Source organism: Physeter macrocephalus, chromosome 15 (assembly GCF_002837175.3).
Source record: "Physeter macrocephalus isolate SW-GA chromosome 15, ASM283717v5, whole genome shotgun sequence".
Taxonomy (NCBI): Eukaryota; Metazoa; Chordata; class Mammalia; order Artiodactyla; family Physeteridae; genus Physeter; species Physeter macrocephalus.
In genome coordinates, this window is record NC_041228.1 from 33,275,658 (window position 1) to 33,298,438 (window position 22,781).

Here is a 22,781-nt window from a genome sequence, read left to right on the forward strand (position 1 = left end):
GCAACGGGAGAGGCCACAACAGTGAGAGGCCCGTGTACCGCGGAAAAAAAAAAAAAAAAAAAAAGCTAAACATAAAATTATCATATGACTAGCAGATCCACTTCAAGGTATGTAGCCAAAAGAATTTAAAACAGGTACACAAACAAACACTCTCACATAAATGTCTATGGCAGTACTATTCACAATAGCCCAAAGGTGAAAACAACCCAAATGTTCATCAATGAATAAGTGGATAAACAAAATGTAGTATATGAATACAGTGAAATACTATTCAGTCATAAAAGAAATAAAGTACCAATACCTGCTATGATGTAGATAAACCTCAAAAACATGATGCTAGTTGAATGAAGCCAGACACAAAAGGTCACATATTGAATGATTCCATTTATATTAAATATCCAGAATAGGTAAATCCATAAAGACAAAATGCATATTGGTGCTTGCCCCAGACTGAAAGGACGTAATGGCGAATGACTGCTTAATGGGTATGGGTTTTCTTTTGCGGTGATGAAAATGTTTTGGAACTTGATAGAGGTGGTGGTTGCACAACATTGTGAATATACTAAATGCCAATGAATGGTACACTTCAAACTGGTCGATTTTATGTTATGTGAACTTAACCTCAGTTTAAAACCAAAAGCAGTTGATGATTGTTACTTAATGATCTGACATGCAAATTTGAAGCCAGAATCAACAGAATGCACCATTGTTATAGCCATGAATTTTGATGGAATATACAGCCCATTGAATTGAAATAATTTTCTAAAGAACCATAAAAGGCTATCTTTTCAGGGGAATCCTTTTTATGAGTGTGTATGCTCAAGCTGATATCTGTTAAATAGCGGTATAAATTATTTAGCTCTGTTTCCCCATAACTGATGGAGAACTGGTTCAGAACAAGTGACATTAATTTGAACAGGACTGGCTATCTGAAGTGACTAGTAGATCCTAGGGAACTTGATAGTGTCAGGTGATGAAGCTGATAAGATACATGGCACTGCAGCTGACAGCTTAGAAACTATAGAAGTACATCTACAATTCTGAGGAGTGCTAATTAGGACCAGGGGAAATCAACAGGAGAAGTGCTTTAGAAGAGTTGTACATCACTCTACTAAAAGCAGGTGAATCTGCCAGGAGAGCAGGTTCTATGCCCAGGGATACAGATTTGGGGTAGAAAAATGAAGAATCCTTACAGGGAAGATGTGCTTTCTACTGTATGGAAGTCAGTTTTATTAACTTACACACAAAGAAGTGCTTTGATATGAGCCACCTGAACCTCTGATTAAAAGGGATTAACTTTAAATTTTCTCTTTCCTGTAACTGGCCTCATTTCCCAAACTGGTTAAAAATTATCACCCTAAGGATGATTCTTGAACTGTGTTACATGCACAACTTGATAACGTGCAAATGTTTCCATAACACTAAACTATCACCTCTCTTCCACCCTTTGGAAAAGTCGAGTTTACTTACCGAATTGAAAAAAGCTTATAATGATCACTACAGATGGAACAATCTCACCTAAAATAGTCAAGAAATAAAATGAAAAGTATGTTTATCCTTTGGGGTAGGGTGGGGAGGTGGTTAGACTGAAACTCAAACCAAGTCTGGTATCAGTTAAGATGTTTTCTCGGCTGTTAAGTATTCAGAAAATCAAACTAACAGTGGCTTAAACCAGTAGGGATTTATTTGTCTCACAGAATTAGAAGACAGGAGGTCAGATTTCCTGCTGAATGATGCCATCAAAGACCCTGGCCTTTCCTATCTTTCTATTCCATCCTACTTAGCCTCACACTTTGGACTCATGGTCACAGTATGGTTACCACCGTACCAGATATCACGTTCACGTTTAAGACATAATGAAAGATGGATGAGTTCTGGGAGGAAGAAGGTGGCATCAGCCACATCTGCCCCTTTTTAGGAAAAAAAAAGCTTTCCCGGAAGGCTCACAGTAGATCTCTGCTTATGCCATATTGGCCAGAACAGGTCACGTGCCCAGACCTAACTGTAAGCCTGGTAGAAAGAAAATATTTAGCATTTCTAGCCTCCCTAGTGGAGGGCTGGGAATGGGGAAGGGGGAGGGGAATGGGTTTAGGCTGGTCTTATTTCATTGTTTGCCACACTTTTCCTTGTACAAACATTAAAAAGATTCTTAGATGGAGAAGTAAAATAACCGATTTTATGGATAATAACAAGAACATGGACAATGTATGACTCCTTTTCCAACTCTCTTAATCTAGGAAGTGTGAAGATGCTTGTTTCCACTTCATTTCAGAAAAAAGGAAAACTGATCTTCTACTTTAAATGGTTTGTGGCCTTCCTTTTCAGGTCCTAAAAGATCTTCATGCATATTGACTCGTATGGTTTTCCTACATTTAAGAGAAAGACATTGGAGATTGGGGATGAGGGGAAGATGAGAAACGAGCCACATGATCATTGACTCACCCAAATTTAGAAATTTAAGGGGTACTGGTTTGGAGTTCAGAATATTTTAGCCAAGTATTTTGTCTCTACTATTCTTCCTCCCGGTAAATGCCCAATTAAACACATACACTTACACACACACACACACACACACACACACACACACACACACACATACACACAGATTATAAATCGTCAACACCAGCATAAGCGAACGAAGAAATTACCTAAACCTTGGCCTGGGCAATGGAAGGCTGTGACTGAATACCCAGTGCCAGGAAAGGAGGGAAATTATTACTTCCCTAGGGAATACAAATCTCTTTTATCACACCTGAGAAATGGATTTATGCAGCAATATTTTAGGGAACAGTGGTCAGATTTATGATGACATAAAATATATTGAATTTCCAAAAAAAATCCAGCTTCCTCTTTGTTATCCACAGAACCTATCTTACCCAACCAGGCAAAGTAAGTTTAACCTTGACAAATTGCCTCCCTGCAGGAAATGCTTGCATCAGCTGGCAGATTTTCCCAGCTACGGATTTGTAAAGACTTTCTTAATTTTGAAGAACAGACTAAATGACTACATAAGGATCTGAATATGACCACCCACAAATCTTTCTGCTAACTGACTAGTATGAGTTATTATTAAGTGGGTTTTCCATGTTTCATAAGCATTTCCTGTGCTGGCGCATCCTTTGTGATACTACATATTGCCTCTGACAAATGATTCAAAAATAAAATATGAGCTTCATAGGAAATGAAGCCAACTGTGTGGTAGAATAGATTTCAAGGAAGAGTTTAATAACATCTTAGGGGGAAGAACTTTAAAAATACATTTTCCGAGGAAAAAAGATAGTAGCTTTAAGGTTTGCACATTAATGGAAAAATAAGTTTTAGCAAAAGAACAGAAGTCTTCATAAAGTGCAATGTTTATAGGTTTAGCACTTGAGCTTTAATAACTTGGTTGCAATTGTGATAGGAATAATCCGTAAATATCACTGGAAAGGCAAAATACATTCTCTTCTCCCAGGTTGAAATGGACTTCTAATCTGCTAGCCAAAGGGCATAGTTTAACTATCTCTATGGCAACCATTTTTTTCCATTTATCTCAGCGTCTGAAGAAAGAACATGCTGTGTACAGCTGGGTAATGCAGTTGTCCCAGACTTTAATAAATTTGCTTTTACATGCTGTTTACAGACTATCGTATCTACAATCTTAGATATTAAGGTTGAGAGATACACAGGGTCTTCATAAAGTTCTTCTACAGATATCTGGTTATATTAATTCCCTTTGGCAAACTCTTTTAGTACAATGTTTTATATTTTGGAAAGTACATCTTAATCATTTCCATTTATCTTCCCAATACCCATAAGGATGGAGTAAGCTCCAGACGTGGAAAGTGTTGGCTAATATTGAAGGCAGAAGAGTCTGCTGACCTTTCATAGACATTTTACAACAACGATCAGAGGCTGAGAAGACAGAAAATCATTGTCACAAATGCCATAATGAAGAAGGACAGCCAAAGTTGCAGACGTGAGAATCTAATATCGGAACCGAGAGAAAGAGTTAGACCTACTAGCTTCCAAACTTGGAGAATAGTAATAGCTAGCCCATAAGTGGTGATGTGACAAAGCAGGTCAGGGAGCTGAGAATACAGCTGAGGATAAGACAAGCATGGTCTGTGTCCCCTTTGAGCTCTCAGAGAAGCGCTCAGAGATTTCAGAATGAGGGAACTTCCTGCCCTATGGGGTCCAGAAAGTTTTCTCTGAGGAAATGGTGCTTGAGAAAATCTGAAGAATTTGGGACAAGCCCTGAAGGCAGAAGGAACAAACTGTGGAAGTTTTGAGGCAGGAGAAGCACAATGTGATCAAAGAACTGAGAAGAGCCCGGGACATCCAAAGGTAGAAATCTAGCGTCTGGGTAATTATCAAACTAATTAGTGGAGCAATGCTAGCAAGTTGCAGGGCAGATACAAGAAGCCGGAGGTTGTGTGTAGGATGCTGGTATGGCAGCTGGAGGAGAAGGCAGGGATTGATGCCTAGGATGACAGTAGGAAGAGGAATGTGGGTGGTTGTGGGGAGGAAGGCTCCTGAGGTTTCTTTGCCACTTTCAAAAACACTTCTTAAATATTTTACTAAAATTCACTTTAGCTCTCTGGTGCAGATTTACTGATGAAGGTAGAATTTGAGCAGATAATTTTAAAATGGAGAAAAGTTATTAGCCAATTCATATATTAAGATCCTGTTAATATTTTCTTCATCAACACAAATCAACTTTGAGCTGAAATCTCCTTTACCTACTAAATCATGACTGGCAACATTAGTACTGGAAGGGCAGTGTCTAGTCTACCTGAACTTGCCTTATAGAAGTTTATTTGTAAGACTACTATTTGACTCTTGGAATATAATTTCTAACAGAATAAGTTACAAATCATGAATGAGTTCCCAAACCAGTTCATAAAAATTTATTTTAAGCCTTAATATAGCTAGAATAGAATCTATATAAATCATGTTGAAGAGATCCCTCACATTCATTCAACAATTCCAGTTTCTAGCATCTGTTAGATTCTGTTTATGTGCTGAGAAATCAACAATAAACAATACACAGGTCTTTGCAGTCTAGCTGGAAATAAGGGGCTGAGAATAAGAGTTATGGCAACAAGGTTTTCTTTCCTCTTCTACCTTTACCCCTTTCTCATTTCTCTACCCAAAGAGTGGAAAGCAGAAACTGCCCAGGGAATGTAGGAAAATGAAGTTCACTAAGTAGAAATGTGATAGGCTTTCCTTCCTGCCCCTCCTCCCCTTCCCAGATGCTGCCGCAGATTCCCTTCCTTGGCGCTCCTCCCTACAAAATCTCTCTTCCTTGACCAACTGGGGCTAATCTGTGGATCAGTGGCAGGAACGTGGAGTAGGGCAGGGATTGAACAATGAGAAAAAATAGTCTTTTTAAAAAAATTAATTAATTTCTTTTTGGCTGCATTGGGTCCTCGTTGGTGCCCGCAGGCTTTCTCTAGCTGTGGCGAGCGGGGGCTACTCTTCATTGCGCTGCGCGGGCTTCTCATTGCAGTGGCTTCTCTTGTTGTGGGAGCATGGGCTCTAGGCGCATGGGCTTCAGTAGTTGTGGCACGTAGGCTCAATAGTTGTGGCACACGGGCTTAGTTGCTCCGTGGCATGTGGGATCTTCCCAGACCAGGGCTCGAACCTGTGTCTCCTGCATTGGCAGGCGGATTCTTAACCACTGCACCACCAGGGAAGTCCCCAAAAAATAGTCTTGAGAAAAGCAAGACAGACTTACAAATGGAAAGAGAAAGGGAAAGATACATTCCCAACAGGAAAAAAAGAGTCCCCATTGAAATCAAAAGAGGAGGCAGATCATATGCAAGATACTCAAATCAATACAGGGCTTACCATTCTTTGTAGGATTCTCAGTCAACTGTTTCTTTTTTTTTTTTTTAAGAAAATTAATTCTCTGAAAGGCAAGATTTACTTAAGAAAAATTAATAGAGTTATTTCTAATGTAACTACCAAATGGTAATTTCCTAATGAATTAATTGGCTCAGAGCTATATGCTTGCTCTTAAAAAAACAGAAACTGACTATTGCTAACTTCAGCAGAAAAGGAATTTGTTGGAAAGGTAGAGGATAGGTCATAGATTGGATGGGAAGGCTAGACTCCAAGGCTGGAAATTTGGGAGGAACCAGGGAAAGTTAGGGAGCAGGAACCAGGCCAAATTCCCACTGCAAGAATGGTCTGTTTGTGATGTCTCAATGGACATGACAGCCATTTTTGCCTTCAGCTGCTGCTGGATGCACCTCCATGTGTGAATTCAAAACTGTCCCTGTAGGGTTTCCCTGGTGGCGCAGTGGTTGAGAGTCCGCCTGCCGATGCAGGGGACACGGGTTCGTGCCCCGGTCGGGAAGATCCCACATGCCGCAGAGCGGCTGGGCCCGTGAGCCATGGCCGCTGGGCCTGCACGTCCGGAGCCTGTGCTCCGCAACCGGAGAGGCCACAACAGTGAGAGGTCCGCGTACCGCAAAAAAAAAAAAAAACCTGTCCCCGTATAATAGTTCACTAGCCCCAAATTCAAAGCACTGGGCAGAAACATCCAATTGGCTTTTCCCATAAGGGAATGGGGAGAGGGAACGTCTGGCTCCGTCACTTCCAATAATCACACAGAATGGATTCCACTGGAGTAGATACTGGGCAGCCACAAAGAGGACAAATGCCCACTGCACCCTGCTTCTGATAATTTACTAAAGTGTTACTTTAATGAAAGGGTAGAATTTCAGCCAAGGATTTCAAAAGCATTTGCAAGGGCAGCAAAGAAATTCTGCCTAACGGTTACTTTCACTGGCTGACTCAAATAATAAACACCACCAGGTCTACATTTGACTTTGATTCTTAGATCTTGAAGCACACATCTTTGTCAAGATTGCCATTTGTCTACTTGTGGCATTGTCTCATTAGAAACCCTCAGCTCTCTGAAGATGTAGGTATATCCATTTTATATACCCATTTTACATAAGACATGACTGAGTCTCAGAGAGGATAGTGTTTTGCCTATAATCATGTACTATAGGCCTAATTGGTTATTATGGAATATAAACAGATTTGGAGTAATTAATTTCTTCTACCTTATTTACTCCAATTTAAGTAAAACATCACTAGTAAAATTATTATTTTTTAAAATTATTTTTATTAATTAATTTATTTATTTTTGGCTGCATTGGGTCGTCGCTGCACGCGGGCTTTCTCTAGTTGCAGCAAGCAGGGGCTACTCTTCATTGTGGTGCGCAGGCTTCTTGTTGAGGTGGCTTTTCTTGTTGCGGAGCACGGGCTCTAGGCGCGGGCTCAGTAGTTGTGGCTCGAGGGCTCTATGCGCGCGGGCTTCAGTAGGTGTGGCACACGGGCTTAGTTGCTCGACAGCATGTGGGAACTTCCCGCACCAGGGCTCGAACCCATGTCCCCTGCATTGGCAGGCAGATTCTTAACCACTGTGCCACCAGGGAAGCCCCTGTAAAATTATTTTTTAAATATATATTTCCTCTAGGATTATTTCACATTTTTTCTTCATAAAATGAATGATAGTGATTTGAAAGTCCCTGATGGATGAATAGGAAATTTCGTTACAATAGAAATTGAGTCCATTAATTATAAATAAGAATAGGTAATGCTATTCAAAGCTTCACATTTCACCTGGAAAGAATCTAATTAACAAGATTGCTTTTTATAAATTCATTTCTGACCTATTTCCTTAAAGAATTGAAACTAGATTCAAATATATTTGTTCTAGTTAGTTGTTGTGTTTGAGTTTGAAACTTTTATATTTGGGATTCTATGTACAGTGATAATACAAGTAAGTTCAAATGAATTTTTTAATTAAAATTATGGATATTGAGAACAATAGCTTTGAGGAATGTGTATTACCATCATGCCAAACTCAATATTTGGGCTTAAATTCCCTACAAATTCTAATTGTTGAAGGGAACTTTTTCACAAGTCTAACGTTGAGCAGTTTTGATTAAGGAATCCTTAGGGAAACGTTTCTTCATGAGGAAGTTCAAGGTGTTAAAGCCAACAAAAAGCTTCATAAATCATGCAAAGCAAGGCTTCCTGAACGTGTTAGCAGGACAACAACACCTCTGTACAGAGTTTCTATTTTATCCCTGCTAAGGTGAAGATAAAATTCCCTTTGAAGTAATTATGAGGTTTGTAAAATTTTTCTCAGGTACAAGGCATGCTGGGACCTCAGCAGCAAGAATAAGGTCTGGCCTGGCAACACAGGAGCTGTGGATGCTGGTAATTCTGCAGTGCTCTCAGAGATGCTGTGGTTTAGCAAGCTCGAGCAGCATTCAGGGGCTTATTAGTGGTTGGTCAGAGCATGGAGGGAGGGTTTCTGAGTGGTGGTTCAGTGTAGGAACCAGACAAGACACATACCAAAGCGTCCATTATGCCAGAAAGTAGGGCCTGGCCAGCAGGATCCAGCCACGGGGGAGGCCAGTTTAGTAGGAACTAGTTAGAGTTCTGTGGCATTACTCACCACCAGGGCTCAGGGTGACCATAGAGAGAAAGGAGGATTAGGATCTACAGCCAGACGCAGGGAGACATTGAGGGTTTAGGGAGTCTAACTGAATTCCAAGCCTCCCTTGTACTTCCTACCTCAGTTATATACAGCAGAGGCAAGACTGGGATGTGTTTGGGGCGAGCATCAGGAGACCTGGAGTAGAGGAGCTAGGAAAGCAGAGGCAGTCAAAGTGAGTTAAGGTTGACATCAATCTCCTCTCTCTGTGCTCTTCTATCAGCTCAGGAGTGACCTGTCCCATACTGTGGACTCCCAAGTCCTTCCTATTTTCTTCACCTCCTTGCCCATATCGAAATACTGATGTGGTTTATTTTGATATGATTGCAAAATACTGAGTGCTATTTGTTTTGATGGTTAAATGAACTGGATTAAGCATTTGGGGGACTTGCATCCCCAGAGCTCATTCTGAAGACGTCCCACCTCTAGCCCATGCTATGCGAGTGGTCAAGGGCAGATCTGCTGGCCAGGGCCTCTGACATGACTCTGTCACAAAGGACTCTGCCCCCAAGTAAGTGATTCCCAACTAACGGATTTCCCTCTCTCAGGAATTGAAGTTGAAAGACATAGAGGTAAGGAGCCAATTGATGGGTCAAGAAACCCATGCTGAATCAGGCTGGGGCAGCCGTTTGTGGACTTGAAGAGTTGAAGTTACAAAAAAGCAGCAATTACAAGCAAGGAGAAGAAGCCAGTTCGTAGGGAACAGGCAGAGCAGATGCAGGAGTCTTGTTTCCTTGTGGCTCTCCAACACCCAGCTCCAGAGTCCTGGCCATCTGGCTCAGCTGTACTGGGGGTCCTGTCCTTGGGTTTCCGTGAGATTCCTCCCCACAAAGTTCTTGAACTGCCTTGGGGAAAATACTGTTCCTTGTAACAAAATGACCCTCAATCTATACACAACAAAACAAACAAAAATCAATGTATTAACCAATCTGTGTATTTTCAATCTTTGTGTTTAGTTGCAATAACGAGATGGTTTATTTAGTGGGGGCAGGACAGAGGGAACCACAAAATCATTCAGGCCTATTTTTAAAGTTGGCCCTGAAAGTTAACCTGACTCCCTCCTTTGTTTGGATGGGTTTATGGGCATAAAGACCAGAAGATGTCTTCCCTTTCCACTGCAGCCAGCCTTCTCCCCGCTCCTTCGCACACACGGGTACGTGTGGGCACCTGCCGGTGGCTGAGCTTGCCGTGGGTCACCCACCAGGACCTGCAGCGCGCCCTACTCTGACTCGGCACCTCTGCTGCTCACACCCACCTTTATATTTACCTACCACTTGCCCTAAGAGCCCTCGATATAATTTTTGTGCTTTCTGATCCCTTAATTTTTAGTGCCTAGTGAAATGCCTATCCTCAACTCTCTTATCTCCCTAGAGAATATTAGCCTAAACCTTATATATTATTTGACCTAGGTAATAGGATTCTGATAAGCATTGCTGTAACAGTTTCTTCCATTCATAGTGACACAACTGAATGAGGGATCACAGATTTATTTTGAAAACAGTCCTGCTGTGTTTCTACTCACCCAGGCAACATGCCAGAACCAGCGGCTTCAGGTGGTCGTCATTCACCTCTGGAGGCTTTTTCCTTCCCAGCAGGAAGCTAGGCCCCTTCTCTTGGGAGAGGCTGTAGTATCCTCTCAGGCATCAAAATGTACTGCAATGTCTTGTTTTCACAAGTCCATCTCCTTTAAGACTGTGCTCCTGGGCTTCCCTGGTGGCGCAGTGGTTAAGAATCCGCCTGCCAGTGCAAGACACGGGTTCGATCCCTGGTCCGGGACGATCCCACATGCCGTGGAGCAACTAAGCCCGTGCGCCACAACTACTGAGCCTGTGCTCTAGAGCCCGCGAGCCACAACTACTGAGCCCACACGCCACAACTACTGAGCCCACACGCCACAACTACTGAAGCCCACGCCTAGAGCCCATGCTCCCTCAACAAGAGAAGCTCCTGCAATAAGAAGCCCACACACCGCAACTGAAGAGTAGCCCTCGCTCGCCACAACTAGAGAAAGCCCACATGCAGCAACAAAGACCCAACGCAGCCAAAAAAAAAAGACTGTGCTCCTTTCAGAATCTTTTATACATTGAGCACAGAGTACAGAGACTAAATATGGATTATAAAGGGCCTTCTTTTGGGGGTTCTTAGGAGAATTGAAAGTAAATGAATTTAAATTAAGTGCATGCAAAGCATTTGCAGTGTTGTGAGAGTTCCATAAACATTAGCAGCTATTGTTACTATTACGATTATTATTAATAAAATTTGCTTCCTTCCACCTAGCTTTCTGTCTGGGTATCCCTGTGGGTGATGTGCCATTCAGAAATAGGGAACTGGGGGTTCCCTGGTGGCGCAGTGGTTGAGAGCCCGCCTGCCGATGCAGGGGACGCGGGTTCGTGCCCTGGTCCGGGAGGATCCCATATGCCACGGAGCAGCTGGGCCCGTGAGCCGTGACCGCTGGGCCTGTGCGTCCGGAGCCTGTGCTCCGCAGCGGAGAGTCCACAACGGTGAGGGGCCCACGTACCACAAAAAAAAAAAAAAAAAAAAAAAAAAAAGAAAGAAAGAAATAGGGAACTAAAAAGGAGATAAAAATTGGGAGTTGGAGCAAAATAATGAGTTCATGTGGGGACATTAGCTTCAATGCTTATGAAGAGACCCAAGCATGAGGCTAACTTAAAAACACACACTCCCATTGTCGGGACTCAATAAACGTTGAGTAAATGAGAGAATGCTCATTCATTCATTCATTTGTTCATTCAATAAACGAGTTCTTGGCCCTGATTTAACCCTAGCTATTCAATAGCTTTAAGGAATGGGATCAAAGTAAACGTAATGTTTATTTTAAATTGTATATACCATTAGCACTATTATGAATGTTATAATACCAAAAAACTGAAGAACACTGATCTATTATATGTTTTTAAATTTCTTTCACCAAATAATCAAATATTTATTTAGTACCTTCTAATATGGGGCTTTAAGGCCCTGTATAAATAATCAATGTTCACTGGGCAGCAACCAATTTTGGATTCATTGTTAAAACATCCAAACTGACCACGAATGTTCTCTAAGGACTTAAGATGCCTGATTTCTTGATTATCCCTCCTTATCTATAACTAGTCCTCAAGTCTCCCTGGTATGTAGCTGTCACACCATCTACATACTAGGGAGATGAAAAATTCTCCCTAATCTATTCTGTAACTGTAAAACATAAAAGCAAATGAAGAAAGAGGAGGAGGAAGGGAAGGAGGTGGAAAAGAGGACAGAGGAAGAAGGAAGGAAAGAAGAAAAAGACAAAAAGACTGTTCTATGTTCACATCGCTAAGTGGGTGGCAGGTGAGGGGAATCGATGGTTCTTTTCCCTTTCTTTTTTCTGAAAATAAGATGAGTGGAGATTATTTTTAAAAATAGGTTGAATAACAATCTGCTTCCTCTGGTTCTATCAGGTAAGTGTTCTGGCAGTGACTAAGTGGCAAGACTTAATAACAAGGTATTTGGGGCAACTTTTCTTTCCTGAGGAGCTACTGGAAACCCTTTGTGTTTACTAACATTCCTCTATCTCCTTAAGCAACACTTTCGTGTCACCACCGTTCTTATTTTCTCCCTCAGCGTTCTACCCTAATAACCTCACTTCTTCAAACATCTCTGTGCATTTTATTCCAAAAGATTTTGACTGGAAAATTTACTCTTCAGAATGGTGGAAAGCATGTTTCCATTTCAAGATTAGTAAAAGGCTCAAATTACAGGAAATTGCTCGTCTTCATCCAGTCAGGTTCTGTTGAGAGCAATTCACTGAGACGTCACTATGGAAACCACAGGTGGTAGCAGGAGGTCAATCCAGTGACTCAGCAGGTGGTACTTCCCTTCAAGTCAATAGTAGCCAGTGCCCCACAAGATGCTGAGCAAACACCACACTATGGGTGTTGCATTTTTTAGGTGGTATACACGCTGACGTTCACTGGGCTCAGGTGTAACCGTATTTTAGATCAGCCAAAACACCAGCAGGAAAAACAGCAAGAGAGAAAGATCAGCCAAGTGGTGAAAGAGAGAGGAAAAAAAAAAAGAGTAAACTTCCATTCTACTCAGCTTTGTAAATCACTTGAAAGTTGGCCTCAGTGACTGGAACTGATTACTCAGGGGAAGCTGTAAGGGAAGGACGCGCTTTCCTGTTAGGCTCATTCTCATGACCTGTAAGGATAAGATATTGCTAGATGATGATCAGCTTTGTTGACTGGAATCTTTTTTTTTTCCTTAATGAAATAGAAACTGTTAAAAATGTGCAGTTTTGCATTGTGATTTAAAAATAGAAGGATCCCTGGTGGCATTTTGGTAGCAGCTTGGCTAAATTTGACTAAAGCAGGCTCTCTTGACAATGGCACGATTGACATTTTGGACCGGATAATTCTTCCTTGTGAGGGTTCTGTCTTGTGCCTTGCAGGATGTTAGCAGCATCCATCTCTGGCTTCTACTTACCAGATGCCAATGACAGTATTACCCAGCCCAAGCTCGCTCTGCTTACCACATGACAGGCCAATAAATCGGGAGACAAGTTGTTGGGGGCAAGGAATAACGACTTGACTCGGAAAGCCAGCAGATGGAGAAAATGGCAGACTTCAAAACACCGTCTTGCCTCAGTCCGAATTCGGGATCCTTTTATACAGAGAAAGGGGAGGGGGAGGGGCCCACCGCGGTGCCAACGGATGGCTGAGCAGGACCGCTATCGGTGGCACCTGCCCCGCCCCTATTACAACAAACTTCTACCCCTACCCAGTTGGTTGTAACAATAAAAAATGTCTCTAGACATTGTCAGATGTCCCCAGGGCAACACAACTGCCCCCAGTTGAGAACCACAGGTCCAAAGGTAAAAAGCCTTGCTCCCAGGTGTCTGGGAGCTGTGAATCCAGACTCTTCTTTAATATTTTTGAGGAAAAAAGTTTTTTAAATTGAACTTTAAGCTTCAGTGCCAGAGGAATAAGACTCATTTCAGAAGTTTTCCCCCTCCCTAGACATTTGCAATATATATGGGCCAAGTATAATATATATATATACTATAATTACTTTATACTGTTTTTTAGAAAATGCTTCTGTCCATTCATTTTATCGACCTCTCTCTTTGACTTCAAGTTGAGAACTCTGTCATCATACTTGAGAGTAAGATCTGTGACCATTCACCCTCCATCATTTCCCTCTACACTGCCCTCAAGTAAACATGAGAAAGAATGATGGCAAACATGGAAATTTTCAAAAGTGATCAAATGGCTTGTGGATAGGCCAGAACACTGTACTAGTACTAGGGTTTCCACCACTGAATACCCTTGCCCATCACCTTCAATAAGCAAAAAAATCTGTGGTCCTCCTTTATGCTTTGTAAAATTTAAGAAAAAATATAGCATGGTCAAAAAGAAATCAAGTAAAAGGGAAAACTGGGGTTTTGTGTTTTAACTACATGACCGGATATATGCACTCTCATCCCCTGTCCCTTAAGAGTCACGGTCGGGGGCTTCCCTGGTAGCACAGTGGTTGAGAGAGTCCGCCTGCTGATGCAGGGGACACGGGTTTGTGCCCCGGTCCGGGAGGATCCCACATGCCGCGGAGCGGCTAGGCCCGTGAGCCATGGCCGCTGAGCCTGCGCGTCCGGAGCCTGTGCTCCGCAACGGGAGAGGCCACAACAGTGAGAGGCCCGCGTACCGCAAAAAAACAAAAGAACTAAAAAACAAAAAACTCACGGTTGGGTCCTGTTTCAGTTACCGTGATTACTCTTCAACAGAACAATAACATCAGAAAGGTATCTTGTAAACATCTATTTGGCCTAACTTTAAATATTTGATTGAATTTTGGTATATGGATATATTTTCAATTATTTTAATCAATTATTTCAATTAATTTATTCAAATTGAGGTGTGGTATGGGTGACAAAAAATATCTTGAATATTTTCATCAAAACGAGTTTAACCAGGGACTTCCCTGGTGGTCCAGTGGTAAAGAATCCACCTTCCAATGCAGGGGACGCGCGTTCCATCCCTGGTCGGGGAACTAAGATCCCACGTGCCACGTGGCAACTTAGCCCGTGAGCCACAACTACTGAGCTTGTGCACCACACTAGAGAGAAGCCCATGTGACGCAACGAAAGATCCTGCATGCCGCAACTAACACACGGTGCAGCCAAAAAATAAAGAAATAAATAAAATGTTAAAAAAAAAACTTACATTGATTAAAAAAAAGAATGTAACCAGCTATAATGCATAGTTCAATGAATATAATCAACTTTTTGTTGTATCAAATACAATTTTTATTATTAGAACCATCAAAAAATTGAGCCACATGTTTTTTATTCATGCATGTGGACGATATTTTTTTTTTACTATTTCAGGACAAAATATATTTTAAGGCAGCATTCTCCTTACATAGGGACATTCTGCATTCCTCGGCTTATGGAGGACAAAGGCATTAAGGAAAAAGAGCTAAGTCATGAAAATACATAACTAAAATCATAAGCAAATATTCTACCAGGAACCCAAGTCTGGGTTTTATTTTATGTCAACAAACACTTACTGAGCACCCACTATGTGCCAAGTGCTAAGTGTTGAGCTTGGCTGCTTTCTCTCCCACGGTCACTCCCAATCAGGTAACAGTTACTTTCACTTAAGACCAATATTAAATTAATATCACTTAAGTGAATATCACTTAAGACAAATATTTAAATAGCACTTTACAAACGACTTGCACTTTCACTTACATTAATTTCAGGATAAGTAAAAAAATTACTGCGCACTTAACAGTGATCTGAGATCTCCTATACAGAAATACGAATCGGTATTAAATCATAATGACAATGGGAATGAAAGTGGGTGGCTGTAGCAGCCACAGGAATGTGCCACTCAGATCTCCTTCAAGAGAACTGGCAGCGGGGAGTGTTGTTTCCTAAGAACCCCAGCTGCAAACCCTCTGGATCCACCACCAGGCTCCTGTCAAGCTACACTTTCCTGGGCTGTTCCCAGCCAGTGACTGAGCACAGCAGGGGTCTTAGTGCTGGCCTGTCATCAAGGGACTCAGGGCTTCTCTGACAGGCAACTCTGTCTCAAGGACTCCCCATTGGCTTGGCTAAAGGCTTCCTAGAGCTGCATTGCAGTCTGAGGCTCTTCCTACTCAGACCTTCTTTCCATCTCCTGTCACAGGTGTCAAGCCTTCAATACAGATGGAAGGCTCTTGCCACCTACTCCTGCTGCCTCCCCTTTATCCTTCACACACAGTTCCCTCCGATAAATCTCTTGCTTGTCTAACCCTGATTGGTGTCTGTTTCTCAAGAGAACCTGAACAGACCCAGGTGACACTTGGAGTGATTCAAGAAAACACATAGACAGTAAGATGGAGTTTGGAAATAGGCTCACTCACTGCCTGGCTGATAAAAACTATCCTGAGTGGCCCAATTGCTGAAGGTTTCAGTGGTGATGACCTAGAAAAATATCCTGATGAAGAAAACTACCATTGCAGGCGTGATGATTCAAGCATCTGAAAGATACGAGGGGCAAAAAGCCTGTAAGGATTGCAGAGTCACTGGTAATTAAATTGTATTGGTGCCCTGCAGAGCAACAAAGAGGGCCATTAACAATTAAATGTAAGTGTGAGAGCCAGAGACTAGAGGCTTTGCTAGCTTCCACAGAGGCCCTCAGCTGCTGCAGTAAAAGTGCAGACAAAGCTGAGAAGCAGACAAAGGATTTGATAACGAGAGTTGTAGAGCTCCTGAGACATTTAAATGCTCAGCCAATGTAGGTCTGTTATGCTGAGGACAGGGCTCTGGTAGAGAAAACATAGGATTTTGAAATATGGGGTGGGAGATCTCTAAGGATGTCCCAAGGATTTGGGCACTGCAAACCTCCCTGAATCCCTAGAACTTGGAGAGGTGGTCTACCCAAGGGCTAGCACTTCCCCATATGGGAAGATACTGCAGAGGCTTCTCCCTTGCAACGCAGCAGGGATGGAGCTCTCCCCATCTACACTGCATGCTGCCAGCCCAATAACTAAAGTTAAATTCCAGCATTTCTTGTCTGGGGATATGTTGGCCTTGACAAGAGAGGAGAGTTTACACCTCAAAGGAGCCATGTGTACACTGGCAGGAGCCAGGGGAGTGCTGCTGGGACTGGATTCTAAGGGTGCTTGATCAAGGGGGCAGGAACATAACGCTCCAAAAGGAAGAATGCATTGAACTGGGGGTGCTTCCTTACTTCATGGGATTTACCACCCTGGCAAGGACTCAGGAGATGGGGCAAACAAGTGTGGTTCTTAGAAGCCTAGAGAAAGTGATAGCCAATGTTGAGCAAAGTGGAAACACCTGTGTTGCTCTGTTAGCCTATAAAGGAAGAAATGAAGAGCTGAAGGAAGTTGGCATGCTAGATGGATATATTATTATGTTAGGCTAAAACAGATTATGTTCCATGGGAAAGCCTAGAAGACACACCATTCACCAGGGTCAACAGGAATGTGCTGGTGAGAGGAGCACTGACATCACCAAAATATTCACTGCTGGCTCTCCTCTGCAGGCCAGAGCTGGGCTCATTAAAATCTATGGTGGGGCTTCCCTGGTGGCGCAGTGGTTGAGAATCTGCCTGCTGATGCAGGGGACACGGGTTCGAGCCCTGGTCTGGGAAGATCCCACATGCCGCGGAGCAACTAGGCCCGTGAGCCACAACTACTGAGCCTGCGCGTCTGGAGCCTGTGCTCCGCAACAAGAGAGGCCAGAATCTGCCTGCTGATGCAGGGGACACGGGTTCGAGCCCTGGTCTGGGAAGATCCCACATGCCGCGGAGCAACTAGGCCCGTGAGCCACAACTACTGAGCCTGCGCGTCTGGAGCCTGTGCTCCGCAACAGGAGAGGTCACGATAGTGAGAGGCCCGCGCACTGTGATGAAGAGTGGCCCCCGCTTGCCACAACTAGAGAAAGCCCTTGCACAGAAACGAAGACCCAACACAGCCAAAAATAAATAAATACATAAATAAATAAATATTTTTTTAAAAATTAAAAAAAAAAATCTATGGTGACCATACCTTTGCCCCCAAATATATACCAGTAATAGAGGTCAGGGGGTGGTGCTTCACCATTAGAAGCCAGGAGGCTATAATGATCAGCAAGGCTGAGAGACAGCCAAATCGTCTTAATCTGCAGGTAATTGTGAATACAAAGCACGGTGTCCTTTAGGCAAAACAGATGGGCATCCAATGAGGGTACTCCTTGATGCCTACAACCAGAAAAAGGCAAGACTGTAGGAGTAGGGGGGCCACGTGTAGTCACAGTAAAAAGCGCAAGCTCTTGCTCAGTTACCAGACCTGAGCCAGCTTTCATATCTGGAACCACTGACTAGAGAGGTGGTTGGGTCCCTAGGAGGAAGGACCTTGCAAAACCACAGCAAGTATGCACAACAGTGGTTCCTCAAAAGGACCTATGACCATTTACTCAGGGAACTGTGAGAAAGGGGGAATAGCTAGATATTGCCAGGACTTTTGGACCCAGAGTTTGATTCCCAAAGACCTAAAGAGTCATCATGACCCTGTTAGAATGGAAGCTCATGAGGGCCATTTAATAAATGATCTATCTAAAGTCTAACTTATACACTGGGTAAGTTATAAGTCCAAGGACTTACCCAGTTGTCATTTCCTCAGTTCCCAAATGCATAAATGGGAATGATGTAGTTGGAGTAAACACCATATTCAATCCTTGCCCTGTAAGGTAAGAGGGTAAAGAAAAACAAGTAAAAAACTTCTTAAATTTCACCCCATCCTCCCTACCAAGGTAAATCTAGCAAATAAAAAACAATACTGCATTGGGGGTGGGTAGGATAGGGAAGATTAGTGCCATCATTAAGGACTTAAAATATGGGGGTGGGGGGCAGGGAGAGGAGCAGGTGTGGTTTCTTTCATATCTCTGTTTCATTTGTCAGTCTGACCTCCGCACAAACCAGATGGATTCTGGAGGATGACTGTAATGTCAATGCAAGCAGGCCCAATCACAACTGCTGTGATGGACATAGTACCGTTGCTAGAGCAGATGTGTTGCTAGGCCTCAGGTACATGGTATGCGGTTATTGATCTGGCAAATGTATTTTCTATTTCAGTTTAAAAAGAGGACCAGCAACAGTTCACATTCACATGGAATGAATACTATTCATTTAATTTTGCCCTTGGGCTGTTAACTCTCCTGCACTCTCGCATAGTCCAAAGAGATATGGACTGACTGGACATCCCACAGAACATTACATGTATCCATTACATTGATGACATTCTGCTGATTGGACAGGACAAGCCAGAGGTGACTAGTACCCCTGAAGCCTTGGTAAGACATATGCAGTCGAGAGGGTGAAAAATTAATCCTATGAAAGTTCAGCTATCTGCCACTTCAGTGACTTTTTAGAGGTCTAGCGATCAGGGGAATGCCATGATATCTCTTCCAAAATATTGCATTGGAAGGAAGTACTGTGCCTGGCAGGGCCCTTTGAGTTGTGCAGGTAACGTATTCCACACCTAGTAATATTTATGCTCTGGCTCATATGTTGGGTAACATGGAAGCCTACCAGCTTTGCATGGGGCCCAGGGCAGGAAATAGTGCTGCAGGAGGCTGTGGTGCAAGCAACCCTGAAACTTGGGCCATAAGATCCAGCAGACCTTCCGGTATAGGAAGCATCCCTGGTGGGACAGATGCAGTGTGGAGTTTATGACAAGCCCCAGCAGCAGAATCACAACACAAGACTCTAGGATTCCAGAGCAAAGTCGTGTCATCTGCAGCGAATTAAGCCATTTGAGAAATAGCTCCTAAAATGTTGCTGAGCTCTGGTAGACACAGCATGCTTGACCATGAACACCAAGTAACCATGTGTCCAGAACTGCCCGTTATGAGTTTAGTCAGACCCACCAAGATATATAAAGTTGTATGAACTCAGCAGCAGTCCCTCAGAAGACAAAAATGGTACATATGTGATTGAGCCCAAGCAAGACCAGAGGGTACAAGTAAGATGAATGAGCAGGTAGCTCAGACCTACACGTCAATCACAGTTGCATTAATGCTGTTTTCCCCATTTGCACCTACAGCCATATGGGGAGGTGGGGTACAACCAGCTGAAGGAGGACGATGCCCAATACCAGTGGGTTGGCTTGGCTCAAATTGTGGGTGCGAGACACAAATGCACCACGGCTGCATTAGAGACATAAAAAGGGGTGGGCCTTGAAAGACAGTAGTGAGAGAAAATCTGGGAGCAAGGTACCTGCTCATAGTTTTATGTAGAAGTGGCCTTAGGTGAGATTCCTGGGCAGTGGTCAATGGCTAGCCCTCTGGTGAGGGTACGGGCATCCACCATAGAAGAGGCACTTTCATCTACAACCAAGTAGATAAAATGATCCCATCATTTGACACTGGCCACCCTGGAAGAGGCAAAATGGGCACATGGATAGAATTGCTTGTGGCAAAGACAGAGGCTATGATTGAGCCCAACAGATGAACTCCCACTTACCAAAGCTGATCTAGCTATTCTTTCTGACTGTCCGATCTGTCAGCAACCGAGACTAATGCTATGCCAATATGGTGCTATTCCTTTAGGAGAACAACAGACCACTTGGTGTCATCTTGACTACACTGGATCCTTTTGATTCTAGAAAGGCCAGCAATTCAACTTCACAGGGATACCTATTCTGATATCCCCAGATACCAGAGCTACAAAGTCTCAGCCAGCACCACTACTTGGGTGTTAATGGAATGCTTAATTCACCGGCATGAATCCCCCCCCAAAACAGTTTTCATCCAGAGGATCTGTTTCAGCAAAGGAGTGAGAGTGGGCCCAACCACAGAACCCACTGATCATATCACATAAACACAATCTGCAGTCTCACAGGTCACTGGAGTGGCCTACTGAAGACACAATGTAAGCACCAGCTCAGAGGCAACATGCTGAAAGGATGGGGTACCATCCTTCAGGATGCAGTATATGCATCAAATCACAAGATGAGAGGATACAAGTGATGGCTCCAATTACCATCACTTCCAGTGACCCACTGGAGGACTTTGCTTATCATTCCTAAAACTCTGGGCTCTTCAGGGTTGGAAGAATTGGTCACCAAAGGGGGTACACTCTTACTAGGGTACACAGCAAAAGTCCTACTGAACTACATGCCATTATTGTCACCAAGGTACTTTGGACTTCCTATGTCCAGGGACCAGCAAGCTAGAAGAGCAGTCACCCTTCTGGCAGGGGTTACTGACGTCGCTCAGCGGGAGTCGGGGGGATGGGAGGACTATGTGCAGAACACAGGTGACCCATTTGGTGCCTACTGGTATTTCCTTGCTCCACTGCAACTGTAAATGGATATGTGTAACAACCCCAGCCTGATAAGGGTGTGATTAGCAAAGGTTGGAACCCCTCAGGAATGAAGGTTTGGGTCACACCATTAGGTAAGCCACCAAAACCTGCTAAGGTGATAGCTGTGGATGAGGAACGTTTAAAATGGAAAATGGAAGACAGGATGAATACTAGATGTGGCCCTTCAGTGACAGGGGATACCGATGATCCAACTCAACTCCTCCTTAAGCAAAGTACATAGAAATCACAGAGTTGCTCCCCAATCCTGCAAGAAGTGAGTCTGTGGGGTGCAAGGGGTGCAGCTCTAGGAACGCTCCGTTCAGAATTCCTTCGAGAGAATTGGCTGAAGGAAGCATAGCTGACTGAGTCCCCACTGAGGGGTCCTGGCTGCCACCGCTCTGGATTCACCGCCGCATTCGCTGCAAGGCCAGGCTTCCCCGGGGCTGCTCCCTGCCACTGACTGAGCACAGAGAGGGTACCAGCGCTGGTCCGGTCTTGCACAACATGGGACTCCTCTGACAAGCAGCGTGTGCTCGAGGACACCCCAACAGCCTGGCCCAACCTTTTTCAGAACTGCACTGCAGTCTGAGGCTCTTCCTAGCCGGTGCTCCTTCTTTCCTGCTCTCCTGCCCCAGGAGTCAAGCCTACAGTACAGATGGAAGGCTCCGCCTGCCTCCTCCCACTCCTCCTCTTTATACTTCAAAGACACTTCCCTCCAATGAATCTCTCGCGACACGTCTTCCATAAGCATCTGCTTCTTGATGGAATCAAACTGACACAGAAGCTCAGATTTACAGACCAGTATTTGCATTATTTTCTTTGAAACCACACCCAAACTAAGAGCAGTACAGATGCCCAAGAGAACTTTGTTCACCCTGTCAATCAAGTAATTCAAGGCCTACAATAGCTCCTAAGGATTAAAAGGGAAATGGGTGATATTATCAGCCTTGAGAAAAACATGATGAAATATTTAAGATATCCAAGAAAGCATAAAAAGTAACAGAATGAACACACAGCTTAAGAAAGAAACTTTATTGGGACTTCCCTGGTGGTGCAGTGGTTAAGAATCTGCCTGTCAATGTAGGGGACATGGGTTCGAGCTCTGGTCCGGGAAGATCCCACGTGTCGCGGAGCAACTAAGCCCGTGAGCCACAACTACTGACCCCACATGCCACAGCCACTAAAGCCCGTGCACCTGGAGCCTGTGCTCCGCAACAAGAGAAGCCACCCCAGGGAGAAGCCAGCACACTGCAACGAAGAGTAGCCCCTGCTCGACGCCAACTAGAGAAAGCCCGCGTGCAGCAACGAAGACCCAAAACAACCAAAAATAAAATAAATTTATATATATATTAAAAAAACCTTATCAAAAGAGTTGAAATCTCCTGTGTATCCCACTCTGACTGTACCCTTCTCTCCCACTCTCCAGATTTTGATCTTTATCATCGTTGTGCATGTTATAATATTTTTACTACAACTATATGTTGTTTTCTTTTGGGCTGCGCTGTGCAGCATGCAGGATCTTAGCTCCCCAACCAGGGATTGAACCCTTGCCCCCTGCATTGGGAGCACGGAGTCTTAACCACTGGACCGCCAGGAAGTCCCTAAATATAGGAATTCTTAACATATTTTTGCTTTGGATTTTTAATTTATTTTTAACTTATAATTTCTTAAAAATTAGACTTACATGTATTTATAATAGTTTACTAAACTGATGACTAAAAAAAAAACCAACCTGTCACACAGAACTATTTACAATTTAGTGAGATTAAACTGAAATTATTTAGCAGAAATGGATCAAAGCCACAATGCTGAGAAAAAGGATGTTTTATTATCTTGACTTGACCATATGTTATAATTATTGTTTATAAAAGTTATATAAATGTAGGCTGATCATCTTTAATGTCTCAAAAAGCCAAATATAAAAGCACAGAAAATAAATTCAACTG

At 43.3% G+C, this 22,781-nt stretch overlaps 1 long non-coding RNA gene across 1 annotated transcript in view; it reads right to left on the reverse strand.

Annotated features, from left to right (window-relative positions):
• LOC114487887 (uncharacterized) overlaps window positions 1–19,894 on the reverse strand; it is a 25,732-nt gene extending 5,838 nt beyond the window's left edge. Inside the window, exons 1-2 of the long non-coding RNA XR_003683423.1 lie at window positions 19,747–19,894; window positions 18,133–18,211 (exon numbers count right to left, since the gene is read on the reverse strand). This is a non-coding gene — a long non-coding RNA (uncharacterized lncRNA). The remainder of the gene's footprint in view (window positions 1–18,132; window positions 18,212–19,746) is intronic.
• Window positions 19,895–22,781: the final 2,887 nt, after the last annotated feature.